The sequence below is a fragment of the Physcomitrium patens genome, chromosome 18, assembly GCF_059467195.1.
Source record: "Physcomitrium patens ecotype Gransden chromosome 18, ASM5946719v1, whole genome shotgun sequence".
Lineage (NCBI taxonomy): Eukaryota > Viridiplantae > Streptophyta > Bryopsida > Funariales > Funariaceae > Physcomitrium > Physcomitrium patens.
In genome coordinates, this window is record NC_143427.1 from 6,428,606 (window position 1) to 6,442,306 (window position 13,701).

Consider the following 13,701-nt stretch of genomic DNA (forward strand, 5'->3'; position numbering starts at 1 on the left):
AAATCAACAAAAAGATGTTGCTTCCTTACAAACCCAAAATGCCTTCTTAATGAATAAACTATTGTTTACACTCTTCAATCACTCTCAATTTTACTTATAAGACTTCTCACAAGTCTGATAATCGCTCAAATAAGCTTTGCCTCTTTTTAATCACCTCTCTTTTTTCACAAAACAATTATAACTTCACAAAGCACGTCTAATCACAATAAGAGGGTCTCTTAAGGAGATTAATACATAAAAACACAAAGTTAGAGTACCAATGAAGAAACTCAATAAAAAAACACAAGACAAGTATTTTTAAACATCAATCTAAGGTATCTAACAACTTCTAAGATTATGAATGCACTTATCAACAAGTAAGAGCATAACTACATCAATAACTAGATACAAAAGAAAATTTAGAAGATACCAAATCCTAACATTAGCAACAACCATAAGATCTATTCTTAACACCAATAAAGACTTCAAAGAACTTCAAAATTTACAACTAAAGGTGTGTGGGCCCATAACCTATTGAAGAACAAGCACTTTGAAGTCACAACACTTAGCATTAGCAACGTTGCATACAAAAAGGAGTATGAAGTAAGATTACTCTTACTTCCAATACTTATTATTTATAGGTCGTAGTTGCCAACCAACGAGACAACTTCTATCGATATTACATCTATTTCTACTTCATTCAACTAAATCCTAGGTTCTTTCTTAACCTAGCCTCCACCTTAAAATCCTAGCCGCTACCTACAAATCTTACAAGCCACCATAGTAACTTCTTTATACTCTTTTGTTACCTTTTGATCACTAATAATTTACCTAAGATAATACCTTTTATTAAGTGACTTTCTTCAACATTTGGAACCTTTGTTGTGATTTGATGTGGTAATTGAAGAACTTCGACTCCTTGACTATTATGTATGATTATGTATAGTTTTTTATTCTACTTTAACAAAATCTTTGTTTTAATCCTCAATGCTTCAAGAACATTAATAATAGAATCTAGCTTGATATCTTTTAAGTTTGTTATATTGACTTTTCTACTTTTTGCCATAAAAAATCAGAGAAACATATGCCTCCAAAAAAAAAAAACTTGATTTATGATATAAAGAAAAGAAACCTAAAGTATATTAAGAAAAGAACAATTTTAATCTAAGGGAGGATAATCCGCAACCTCTAAAATACTATAGTACTTCCAAAAAGAGGGATAATCCACTCTCTGTCAAAAAAGACTAAGCTCCTAATATTATTTTATGGAAGTCTCAACAAACTGTTAGGGACCATATATAATACAAGGATTCAAGATCAAGGAATGGAGTTAACTTCATATTAGAACAACAACTGGATATAAGGCAAGAAGATTTTGGCTAGACCATAAGAAGTTAGTTGTCGAGACTGGAGATCTCCTCAACCTTGACTCTTATATATATTAGATCCTAAGAAGCTTCTTGAGAAGTTTCTATGAGGCTTGAAAACAAAGCAAGCCTAAGATCCTTCTTCGACAACTTCCTAAATCATCCAAAGCCTTTTAGAACCTTTTAGGATCTCCTATAATCTTCTAGAACTTTTTTAGAATCTATTAGAATCTTTCAAAACCTTCTAAAACCTCCAAAAATCTTCAAGAATCTTTGTAGAACCTACTAGTATCTTTTGGAATCTTCTAGAACCTTTTGAAATCTTTTTGAATCTTCTTCAGTTGTATGTCTATGACAATAGGACTTCTAATATATACTAACTTTGCAAGATACATGCCTTAGCTTATAAAGTAAGTTTTTTATATGTGGGCCACATAGTTAGCTTGTTCTTTAAGCTATAAACATGTGTAGCATATGGCATCTTACTGATCATGTTTTTAACCTAAAAAATCAATTAAAGATATCTATAAAGTCAAAATAATGTCTATAAAGCTTCTAGGAAGCTTATATAGAAGATATTATGGAATTGATCTAGTTTTACCTACTATTATCTAAATCATATAAGTAATTATTGGTTTACATGTATATGTCTATGACATTACCTTCCCTTTTAGGGACAAGTTTCGTGAGGAGCGGTCTTCATATGTTGAAAAAATGTAAGATACAACAAATTGTATTTGCCACCTACTCCAATCTTTGTTTTCTTCGAAGATAGTTGATAGGCCCTCTTATTTATTCATAGTGTTTCATACTAGGGCTAGAAGACTACTCTGTTATTTGATCATTGTTGAAGCTTTTATAACTTCCTTCAAATAAAATATTTGGAACATCGTTAGGAATTATTCCTACCTAAAAAAATTATCAAACATTGAGAGTCTCTTTCAACGTCGTGATACCAAATGTATTGTATCTCACCATCTATTCAAAGAAGAATATATTCTTCTTGAGAATCTTCATCTCGATTGCATTGTCTTAAAGTTTGTGATAATTGCAATGTCTCATCTGGCAAGTCAGCAAATGAAGGCTCTTTAGTTGAATCTACTGGTTGTTGGTTCTCCATCTCTTTAGTGATACAAATACAAAGAAGCTACAAAGAAGGATTGAAAGTAGAATGTTATCTTACTTAAATCTTATTTTTTTTGTAGGGAAGGTCTTCATCTTGATTTTCATAGATATTGTCAATGGCAAGCCTCTCTCTTCTTTGATGCATTTACAAGATTCTTTGCTAGCTCCCATGTGCATAACTAATAGTATATCTGTGCCAATGAATAAGATATTATAACTTATTTTGGCATCGCCTTGAGTCTAAGACTTCTTCCACTTCAAATTCTTTATTATTGTCCACTTTTATAGGAGGAAGTGGTACTTATCTTCTCCTTGGTATGTCCATTGTCTTGTATGGTTCAAGAAGAGACATGTGAAATAATAGATGGATCTTCATTGACTCTGATAAATATAAACAATATACAACTAGATTAATTTGTGTAGAAATAAGAAATGGTCCAAGCCTACAATAGTCCAACTTGTTACAAAGATGAGTAGTCTTAATATTGTGATAAAGTAACCATACCTTATCACCCACATGGAATGGTGGTTGTTCCATTTGATAGATATCTGCATTGATCTTTTATTATTCTTGAGCCTCTTTTAACTGGGCCTTCATTGTTGTATGTAACTATGACAAATAATTTATCAAATCTTTTGCTGCAGAATTATCAACTTCTAAAAAGTTAAAAGTATCAATTCATAGATAACCATAATTGGCAAAGAGAGGTGTTTGTTTTGTAAAAGAATGTACTGTGTTATAATAAATAAACTCTACCAATAGCAAAAGAATTGTCTAATCATCTTGTTAGTAGTTGATAATATATCTTAAATACTACTCTAAAACTTGATTAATACGCTTTGTTTGTACATTAGTTTGAGGATGGAATATTGAAGATAGTTTTATATCTACTTTTAGAATCTTGAAAAAAGTCCACCAAAAACTTAATACAAATTGAGTTTCCTTATCCGATATAATATCCTTGGATAATCCATAATGCAATAGACATTGTCAAGAAAGTTTTTAGCTGTTTCTTCACTGATGATAGATTTTGTATATAGTACAAAATATGCCATGTTGATAATACAATCTACTATTACAAATATAGAGCCATAGGAACCTGAGATTGGAAGATCCATGATGAAATCCATAGAAACAAAAGACTATGGTTGTTCTGGAATAAGTAATGGTTGAAGAAGTCCATAAGGTTAATGACGGAGAGTTTTTGATCTTGAACAAATGTCGAATGAGTGAATAAAGTCTTTCACACCCTTCCACATTTGTGTCCACTAAAAATCTTTGGATATTAGCTCTAAAGTCTTGTTGTATCTAAAATATCCTATTATTAGAAATTTATGATGTACTTAAAAAATACGTAATTGTGCTTCTCCTTTTAAAATATATAATCAACCTTCAAAATAGAATAGGTTATTTTTGAACTCAAACTTAGAAGTATCTTAGAACTTAGAAGAAAGATTCTTGATATTGTAAATAAGAGGATCAGAAGACATACTTGATTGGATTTGTTTTACAAGGGTTGAATCAACAATCAATTTTGATTTCATTACTCAAAGATGAAAATACTCTGATTTCAAGAAAATCATTCTTTGTTGATCAAAAGATGCATTTCTTTCTTCTAGTGCAAGTTAAGAATATCTAGAAAGGATATTTGACTAACCTTGTTATTTTTTGAGTTGATATATGATCTTGAAATCAAATCTTGATAAAAACATGCTCCAATGAGCTCAATGATGATTCAAAATACGTGCTGACATGAAGTACTTTAAGTTCTTATAGTCCATATATATGGTGACTCGATTAGAAGTGCCTTCTAGATGATGATGCCATTCTTGAAATGAATCTATGATTACAAGAAGCTCTTTGTCGTGGATTTCATAGTTAATCTCGACTACTAAAAAGTTTCTGGAATGAAAAACTATTAGGTGAAGTTTATCATCAATTCCCATTTGTAAAAATACAACACCCAAAGAAAAGTATAATGTGTCTATTTCCATAAAAAATATCTTAAAAAAGTCAACACAATACAAGATTGGTACAGAAATAAGGACTGACTTCAAAGCTTCAAAAGATGTTTCAGTTTCTTTACTCCACTCAAGTTTGACTTTGGAAGTCAAATATATAAGTAGGGCTGCAACTCGAGAAAAGTATTTAATGAAGTTCCGATAATAGTTAGTAAAGCCCAAAAAATATTGGACATCTCTTACCGTTTTTGGAATCTTTCAATCCATAATAGTTTGAACTTTCTTAAGATCCATCACAAGTCTATCATTTGAAATCATGTATCCTAAGAATTCGACTTGAGTAGTATAGAATACATACTTTTTTATCTTAGCATAGAGTCTGACATCTCTTAATTTTTGTAACACACGATGAACATGAAGTTTATATTCATCTGTATTCTTAGAATAGATCAAGATGTCATTTAGATAACAAACAACAAAATCATCCAAAAATTCTCAAAAAATATCATTCATTAGATGTTGAAAAGTTGTTGATACATTTGTAAGTCCAAAAGGCAAGAAATTGTATTCAAAATATCCATACCTAGTTCAAAATGTAATCTTCTATTTATCTCCTTCTTTAATACATATTAGATTGTATGCTCTCCCTAGATCTATTTTTGTATAGATCTTAGCTTAATTCATTTAATTAAGCAATCCAAATATCAAAAGTAGACAGTACCTATTCTTGATGGTGATCTTATTGAGTCTTTGATAATCAACACACATCCACAATGTTCTATCTTTCTTCTTCACAAATAAGATTGGAGCTCCTGTTGGCGATTTGGAATGGCATATAAAATTCTTGGCTAGATTTTCTTTAATATATTCCTTGACTTCAGCTAATTCATTTTGTGACAAACTATAGATTGGTCCAAATGGCGGTTGTGCTACTTCTTGAAGGTCAATTGAATAGTCATATGGATAATGTTTTGGAAGAGTATCCACATTCTTTTTTTCAAATACATCTTGAAACTTTTGATATTGGCTTGGAATGCCACTTGAAGTCTTTGTATCATTAGAAATAGGTGTAGCGTGAATGACATAATGTGATCCTTCTTTTGCAGCATGCAAGAAAGCTCTCGCATATACAAACAAAGGTTTTATTATATTATACTGATGACTTTTTATTGGATTAATTTGAATCTTAGTTATACTTTTAGAGAAGTCAAGAGTACAAAAAATCTAATCTATACAAGGATTGTATTTTTTTAATCATAATAAATCTAAAATGACTAGATTAGAAGGAGATCTAATTATATTTAAGATTAAACAACTACTATTACCATTTATTGCTACATCTATAAGAAGTGTTTCATGAATAACATCTCCTAAAGACTACAGACGACCATCTATGACTTCTACATGAACAAATTTAGTTTTTTGTACTAACAATATTTTATGACTTTTAATAAATTCTACATCTAAGAAACAAGTTGAGGCCCTTGAATCTATCAAGGTGGAGGATTTATAATTATTAGGACCTAAATAAACATCTATTATTAAATAATGAGAGGGTTCTGAAAAGAGGATAGGAGCTTCATTAGAAATTATATAAGATTTCAGCTGCACAGTCTCTATTGTTGCTAGACAAATTTATTTTTCGACACATTGTCTTCTTTGATAGCTATGCTCCTCATTTTGTGGTTTTATTGCTTCTTTAGAGAATTTTGAGTAATGCGTTTAGGTTTTCTATAATATAAGCATAATCCTTCTTGACTACGATGAATCTTTTTTTGCTCTGTAAGAGGTTTAAAACATACTACATCAAATTACATATTTTTTACTTCTAAATATATGTATTAAAGAGATGTGGTATTGCTATCAAATTGTTGTAATATTGAGGCTTACTTATGCGACTCTGAGATCAAAATTCAAAAAATTGATTATCGAACTTCACAACAAAGTCAATTGCTTGACTCAATGTTTGAGGATCAAGTAAGTTGAGCATCAATTTTTTTACTTCATATTGTAATCCATAGAAAAATTGGCTAATAAGTGCAGTATCAATTCACTTGATATTAGTTGTAAGTTGTCAAAATTGTAAAGCATATAATATTATAGATCGATTGCTTTGTTATAAAATACAAATCTTATTGGTTGCAACATAAGTTGTAACATATTTTCCATACATGGATCCAATTTTTACCAAAAATACCTTCAGATATCCAATATTAGATCTTATCATTTAAGAAAAGATGAAAAATACGATAGTGCTGAACTTAATAGAAGTATATCAATGAATCTAACTTGTGATGCTAGAATTGGATAGCTTTGAGGTTGAAGTTCAATCGTAAGTTGTATTTGATTGATAAATCTTCAAAATTTGGATCTTATATGATCAAACTTCTCAGACATGGCAACTCTTGATTTTTTAATACTTGAAGGATGTTCTACTATAGGTGCAGGGACATGATTTGGTGTAGATGTTCAGGCACCTCTAATCATCTCTATATCCTCACTTCTTGTATTCTTGTTGATCCTTGTGGTGGTAAGCTAAGTTGATGCATTGCAAGCATCAACTCCCTCAATTGCTCTTACATTTGTGCCATTGTACTCTTCATTTCAAGAAGCTCTTTTATAATAATATTCAAAAAATATCTAATACTGCTCAAATCAAGTAGAAAAAAGGACTTTAGAATAAAGAAGATACTAATCACAATATCAGTTTAGAAGAGGGTAATTTATAACTTCTAATATACTTAAACTTGAAGATGATGCATAAACCAATGAAATCCATGTCAAAGAAAAAGTGACAAAATAAAAATAAAAAAGTACGTATATTAAAAAAAAACTGGAATGGCTTATTGTCAAAAGACAAGAAAACTTGAGACTCTTAAAACTAAACTAGAATCAAGAAAGAAATTGACAAGAGTGAAGAGGGCTTCATTTTTGTTTCTATATATACTATCTAATTAGGAGCTACGTGGCAATGTTCTATAGGACCTCTAATATGTATTGACTTTGCAAGATACATGCTTTAGCTTACAAGGTAAGTTTTCTATGTGTAAACCACATAGTTAGCTTGTTTTTCAAGCTATCAATATGTGTGGCACATGGCCAACTTGTTGACCACATTTCTAACCTAAAAAGTCAATTAAAGACACCTATAAAATCAAAGTACCATCTATGAAGCTTTTAAGAATCTTTTATAGAAGATATTATGGAATTGATCTATTTTCATCTACTTTTATCTAAATCATATGAATAATTATTGATATATATGTATGTTCATGACACTTGGTACATTTTCAAACAAGAAAATACATAATATGACAATATTATAGATATTTTGAATGGCTAATTATATCTTTTGGCCTCAGAAATAATCTAGCCTCTTTTATGGATCACAAAATAAATTGTTTTAGGACCTGTTAAACAAGTATGTAATTGTCTTCATTGATGATATCCTCATATACGATAAAATCCTTAAAGAACATGAGCAACATTTATAAGAAGTGATGGACTAGCTACAAGATAATTGCTTCTATTACAAACAAAATATGAACTTTGGAAGTTGGAAGTCACCTTTTTGAGGCATGTTGTGTCCTTTGAAGGCATGTATATAGACCAAGATAAGGTGAAAGTAGTGGAGGATTGGCCATCCTTAAGGATGCTTTTAAAGTCCGCTCATTTTTAAGCCTTGCTAGATATTATTACTATTTTGTTTGATGATTTGCTCTTATTGTTGCCTCATTAATAAACTTATTATAGAAAGGTGCCTTATTTGATTGGAAACTAGAGCAACAAAGTACCTTTGATAAGTTAAAAGAAACACTCATTATTGTTCCAATATTGCAACTATATGATCCTAACCTTCTTTGTATGCTTGATATTAATGCTTTTGACTTTGGTATTAGAAAGGTCCTTCAACAAAACTTTGGTAGTAGTCTTTAAGTTATGGCATATGAATCACACAAGCTCAAAATGACAATGCACAATTATTCAGCATGTATTTGAGAACAAATAGCAATTATACATGCGACAAAGGTGTAGCAATACTATTTAGTGGAGGAGCTAGAGGTTGTTCAGACCATCGATCCTTGCTACACTATTTACATGTAAAAAATATTAAATTACAACATCATCGTTGGAAAGAATAATTATAACTTTTTGATATTTGGCTTGAGCACAAGCAAAGATGACAACATATTATGCCAAACAACTTACTGTGGGAACAAGATTTAAAAGATGAATTAAGAGACAAAGTAAAAATTGCTGCCATTAGAAGTGTCATTTCAAATCTAACCAAAGAGATAGAATAGAAGAAAGCTACGTATATGAATGCTTATTTTAAGATGATTAGTGATCGGCTGAAGGTAGGTGATATATTGTATTAAGATTACATTTTTAGTGATGGATTGCACTATTTCAAGAAGCAGATTTATGTACATAATAAGGCTATACTTTGGACACACATATTTTAAGAGGGACATGACATCTCAACATTTGGACATTTTTAACGAGAGAAGATTCTAGAATGGATTTCAAAGGCATAGTTTTGGGTAGGTTTGAATCATGATGTTTAAACCTTTGTATATTCTTGCAAATTATATCAATATAATAAAACACGCAATCTAATGTCTCCTAAATTATTACAACTAATTTTACTATTTATGGTACTTTTGAAGTAGATGATTATAGATCTCAATACGTGTTTATTCCAAATGTTTTATAATCATAGCACAATTGTTGTCTTTACAGATCAATTCTTAGAGCAACTTCACTTGGCCATAGTACGCTTGAATATTGATGCTCAAGTGCTTGCACAAGTCTTTTTTGATACTATGTCAGGGACAAGAACTCGATAAAAAGAAATTCAGACAAGTGAGCCTTCACTCGAAGAAAGGTAACAAAATATAAATAAACAAGTATGTATATTGAAAGAGAAACTAGAATGGCTATTGCCAAAAGACAAGAAAACTAGAGACCCTTGAAACTAGACTAGAAACAAGAAAGGAGTTGACAAGAGTGAAGAAGGCTTCGCTCTTGTCTCTATATATACTATCCAACTAGGGACTACGTGGCGACGTTCTACAGGACCTCCAATATGTGTTGACTTTGTAGGACACATGCCTTGATTTACAAGGCAAGTTTTTCTACGTGTGGGCCACATAGTTAGCTTGATCTTCAAGCTAATAACATGTGTGGTATACTTGTTGACCACGTTTCTAATCCAAAAAGTCAATTAAAGACACCTATGAAGTCAAAGCAGCATCTATGAAGCTTCTAAGAAGCTTTTATATTAAATACTATAGAATTAATTTATTTTTACTTACTTTTATTTACTTCTACCTATTTATATATATAATTACTAACTTATAGGAGTATGTCTGTGACATTACCCCCCCTTCTAGGCACGAATTCCACGAGGAGCGGTCATCATATGTTGAGGAAATCTATGATGCGACGAATTATATTCGCCACATACTCTGATCTTTGTTCTCTTCGAAGATGATTGATAGGGCCTCTCAACCATTGGTAGTGTCCCATATTAGGGCGGGAAGACCACTCAGTTATTTGATCATTATTGAGGCCTTCATAACTTCCTTCGAATAGAACATTTGGAATACCATCAGAAGTTGTTCCTATCTCTAGCAAAATCACCAAACATTGGGAGTCCCTTCCCAAATCGTGATACCAAACGCATTGTATCTCGCCATCTATTCGAGGAAGAACATGTCGTTCTTGAAGATCTTCATCTCGATTGTATCGTCTTGAAGGTTGTGACAATCATAATGTCTCATCCGGCAGGTCAGCAAATGAAGGCTCTTGAGTCGAATCCATTGGTTATTGGTTCTCCATCTCCTGAGCGTCACTATTGCAAAGAAGCTACGAACAAAGATTGAAAGTACAATGTTATCTTGCCTAGATGTTGTTTCTTTTGTAAAGAAGGTTTTCATCTTGATTTTGATGGATGTTGTCGATGAAAAGCCTCCATCGCCTTTATTGCATTTACAAGATTCTTTATTGGCTCCCATGTGCATTCACTAATATCATATCCGCACCAATGGATAAAATATTCTAATTTATTTTGGCGACGCCTTGAATCTAAGACTTCTTCTACTTCAAACTCTTCATTATTGTCCACTTCTATAGGAGGAGGTGGAGCTTATCGTCTTCTTGGTATATCCATTGTCTTGTATGATTCAAGAAGAGACATGTGGAATATTGGATGGATTTTTATTGACTCCGGTAGATATAAACGATATGCAACTGGATTGATTTATGCAGAAATAGAAAATGGTCCAAGTCTTCGATAGTCCAATTTGTCACAAGGATGAGTGGTCTTGATATTGCCATAAAGTAGCTATACCTTATCACCTAAGATGAATGGTGGTTGTTCTTTTCGATAGACATCTGCATTGACTTTTTGTTGTTCTTGAGCCTCTTTTAACTGCACCTTCATTGTTGCATGTAGCTCTGATAAATGAATCGCCAAATCTTTCGCAGCAGGATTATCAAATTTTAAAAAGTCAAAAGTATTAAGTCATGGATGATAACCATAATTAGTAAAGAAAGGTGTTTGTTTTGTAGAAGAATGTACCGTATTATTGTAAGCAAACTCTGCCAATGGCAAAAGAGTTGTCCAATCATCTTGTTGGTAATTAATGGTACATCTTAAATATTGCTCCAAAACTTGATTAACACGCTCCATTTGTCCATCAGTTTGAGGATGGAATGCCAAAGATAATTTTATATCTACTTTAAGAATCTTGAAAAGAGTCCGCCAAAATCTTAATACAAATTGAACTCTCTTATCTGATATAATATCCTTGGGTAATCCATGATAGCAATAGATATTGTCAAGAAAGAGCTTAGTTGTTTCTTCACCTGTGATAGATTTTGTACATAGTACAAGATATGCCATCTTGGTAAAATGATCTACTATCACGAATATAGAGTCATAAGAACCTGAGATTGGAAGATCCGTGATGAAATCCATAGAAACAGAAGACCATGGTTGTTCTAGAATGGGTAATGGCTCAAGAAGTCTTAAAGGTCGATGACGAGGAGTTTTTGATCTTGAGCAATCATCACATGATTGTACAACATCTTTGACTGCCTTCTACATTCGAGGCCACCAAAAATCCCTAGATATCAGCTCCAAAGTCTTATTATATCCAAAATGTCATGTTGCTGGAAAGTTGTGACAAGCTTGAAGAATACGTAAACGTGCTTCTCCTTTTGGAAAATATAGGCATCCTTCAAAATAGAGTAGGTTGTTCTTGAATTCAAATTTAGAGGGATCATGAGATTTAGAAGAATTATTCTTGATATCATGAACAAGAAAGTCTGAAGACATACTTAACTGGACTTGCTTAAGAAAAGTTAAATCAAAAGTCAATGTTGATTTTATTGCTCGAAGAAGAAATTGCTCTGGCTTCAAGACAACTGTTTTTTGTTGTTCGAAAGCTGCATTTTCTTCTTTTGGTGCAAGATAAGATCATCTAGACAAGGCATCAAACAAACCTTATTGTTTTCCTGGCCGATAAGTGATGATGAACTCAAATCTTGATAAAGACATGTTCCAAAAAGCTTGACGATGATTTAATATGTGTATTGACGTAAAATACTCGAGGTTCTTGTGATCTATATACATGGTGACTAGATTGGAAGGGCCTTCTAGATAATAATGCCATTCTTGAAAAGAATCCACGATTGTAAGAAGTTCTTTGTCATGGATCTCATAATTGATTTTTGCTGCTGAGAATTTTCTTAAATGAAAGGCTACTAGATGAAGTTTGTCATTTTTTCCCATTTGTAATAAAACCACACCCAGAGCAAAGTCTGATGCATCTGTTTCCATAAAGAATGCTTTCAAAAAATCAACATGATACAAGATTGGTGCAGAAACAAATGCTGTCTTCAAAGATTCAAAAGTAACTTCCGCTTCTTGATTCCATTAGAGTTTGTCTTTACAAGTCAAACGTGTAAGTAGAGCTGCAATTCGAGAGAAGTCCTTAATGAAGATTCGATAGTAGTTGGCAAATCCCAAAAAACATTGGACATCTCTTACCATTTTTGGGATCTTCTAATCTATAGTAGTTTGAACTTTCTTAAGATCTATCATAAGTCCATCATTTGAAAGGATATAATTTAAGAAATCGACTTGAGTAGTGTGGAATACACACTTTTCTATCTTGGCATAGAGTCCTGCATCTCTTAATTTTTGTAACACATGATGAACATGAAGTTCATGTTCTTCAAGATTCTTAGAATAGATCAAAATGTCGTCTAGATAACAGACCACAAAATTGTCCAAAAACTCTCAAAAAATATCATTCATTACGTGTTGAAAAGCTGCTGGTGCATTTGTAAGTCCAAAAGGCATGACGTTGTATTCAAAATGTCCATACCTAGTTCGAGGTTCTTGTGATCCGTATACACGGTGACTGGACTGGAAGCGCCTTCTAGATAATGACACCTTTCTTGAAAAGAATCCACAATTGCAAGAAGTTCTTTGTCGTGGATCTCATAATTGATTTCTGCTGCTGAGAATTTTCTTGAATGAAAGGCTACTGGATGAAGTTTGTCATCTGTTCCTATTTGTGATAAAACCGCACCTAGAGCAAAGTCTGATGCATCTGTTTCCATAAAGAATGCTTTCAAAAAATCAACATGATACAAGATTGGTGCAGAAACAAACGCTGTCTTCAAAGATTCAAAAGCAACTTCCGTTTCTTGATTCCATTGGAGTTTGTCTTTACAAGTCAAACGTATAAGTAGAGCTGCAACTTGAGAGAAGTCTTTGATGAAGATTCGATAGTAGTTGGCAAATCTCAAAAAATATTGGACATCTCTTATCGTTTTTGGGATCTTCTAGTTTATAATAGTTTGAACTTTTTTAGAATCCATCATAAGTCCATCATTTGAAATGATGTAACCTAAAAAATCGACTTGAGTAGTGTGGAATACATACTTTTTTATCTTGGCATAGAGTCCTGCATCTCTTAATTTTTGTAACACATGACAAACATGAAGTTCATGTTCTTCAAGATTCTTAGAATAGATCAAGATGTCGTGTAGATAACAGACCACAAAATCGTCCAAAAACTCTCAAAAAACATCATTTATTAGATGTTGAAAAGCTGTTGGTGCATTTGTAAGTCTAAAAGGCATGACGTTGTATTTAAAATGTCCATACCTAGTTCGAAATGCAGTCTTCCATTCATCTCCTTCTTTAATGTGTACTAGATTGTATGCTCCCCAGAGATCTATTTTTATA